Raw genomic sequence first — 2,125 nt, forward strand, 5'->3', positions numbered from 1 at the left:
CTACACTATAAATCATTTATGTCTGGATAAAATGAAATGGTGGAGTGGAGTCCCAGTATGAATGTAGAAGGTGGACTTAAATGAATGCAATTAAACTGGATTTCACAAAGATAGACCTTATCTTTGCATTACTCAAACCATTGCATGAGATCACTTTTTGTGATATTCGCTTGTCAGTAATAACTCAAGGGAAAGAAGGGAAGGCAGTTCAAATGCAGGATTTTCCTATCTAAGGGGCTAGTTAATTCATGCTTTAAATAAGGAAATAAATGTTTTATGCTTTGCTCTGTATTTGCAAGACCTGTCTTACATAAGCTAATGCTAGGACACAAAGGAGAATGAGGTAGTCGCTCTCTTGGAGGCCTGCTAGCCCCATTAATAGCTCCAAGCTATCTACATGTGTCTTTGGATCAAGGCACTATTGTGTTGTTAAAATATAAATATTTAAAAGCCCATGCCTTTTAAAATGGAAAGGTTGAAAGCTTTTAAGAGAAGTATCATCTATCTTTAAAGCTCCATCCTGTTGCTGTTTCTAGTTATTTCCATATGAAACAGTGGGGAAACTGAGGCACTGAGCTCTGTAGTGACTTTGCCTAGGTTACACAGTAGGTCAGGAGTGGAAATAAGTATTGCAGGTTCTTCCTTCAGTGCCAACACCGTCTCTATTCTATAAATCATTTCATTAAATATAAGTAGTGAATTAAGGGTTTTTTCCTTCATTAGAATGTTAAGCTAGTCTTGGTTTCACTGCAGGAAACTGAATTAGAGGCCCATGATTCATGTATTTGTAGGCGTAGGCAGCTGTACACCAAGTACAGTACAAAGAATATTAACATTTTTAATTGCCTGCAAGGACTATTGGTAATACAGCATCTTTCATAGCAAAGATTACTCCTAAAAGAAAGGATTTAGAGCCATATATCTTATACCCTGTATAGCCTGTAAGTCTTATAGTGAATAATGGGCCATATATGATTTATTTAAAGAACGGTGTGCTCACGTTTATCTGAGGAGACCCTTACTGTTAGCTTGAGGATGTACTAAATCCTTAAATGGGAGACATAGGGAGTGTGCTAATTGTCCAGGCACAATATGTTAATATCATTAACTTGAAGATGCACTAAATCCTTGAATGGGTGACATAGGGAGTGTGCTAACTGTCCAGGTGCAAGATATGTTAAAGAGTTCCCGGAAAGTTAATGAATAGACATGAGTGACTTGTATAAAGAGGGGGTTGAAAGGTTCCTTTGGGGTGCATGACTTTGGTGGAGTGATCCTTCATGTACCCAGCGCTGCCAAATAAAGATAACCTCCGCTTGCTTGAATATTGGTAAAGTGATTCTTCAAATCAATAGCAGTTTTATCCTTCCCCTGTTTGAAAAAGAGAAACTGAGGTCCTGAGGTATTACACAGTAAGTGTGAGTCAAAGTAAAATGCTGGGGTTTAGATGGATTTTTTGCCTTAGAACGTGTATACGGAGAGTTTGACCTGTACTTTATTAATGTGTAGAATATTTATGTTGCGTAAAACTCTGTGCACGTAAGTCTTCCAGAAAGCTTATCAGGAATTATGAAGCTGTATTCCTGGCTCAGGTATTGTGACTCTGCATCCTTCTGTTCTGCCCTCTATCACTTAGGTGATAATGATGTGCCATAAGGCAGCAGGCAGTACTTTAAAAGTCACAATCAGGTGATGCGCTATAGAGCGAAGCCTGGTAGCCATGTTATCAGTGGCAATATCTCAGTATACTCTGTTTTCTGGAAAGTGACAAGTCTAAAAGCAATCTAAAAATCATTAGGGCTTTCTTGAATACTTGCATTAACTAATCCTTTATTGGATTATTGGTTTTTTTTTAGCCTCAAGAGTGCATCGAGAGTGAGTCATCTTACTCCAAAACTAGTCATTAAAACTTGCAGTGGTACAACTTAGAACTATATTTCTTTGGTCTTTTCACAGAATAGCATGTACTAATACCTGGTTGGAATAGTAGCCAGAGGAGAGATGCTCTTCTGCCTAACATGGGACTTCTTGTGTCATTTTGGTGAAAAGAAGGGCCCTGCTTATAGAGACCCAACAATAGCAATATAACAAAAAGCAGTTTTAAACTAAGTGCTCCTCCCACCAC

This window comes from Falco peregrinus, chromosome 3 (genome assembly GCF_023634155.1).
Source record: "Falco peregrinus isolate bFalPer1 chromosome 3, bFalPer1.pri, whole genome shotgun sequence".
Taxonomy (NCBI): domain Eukaryota; kingdom Metazoa; phylum Chordata; class Aves; order Falconiformes; family Falconidae; genus Falco; species Falco peregrinus.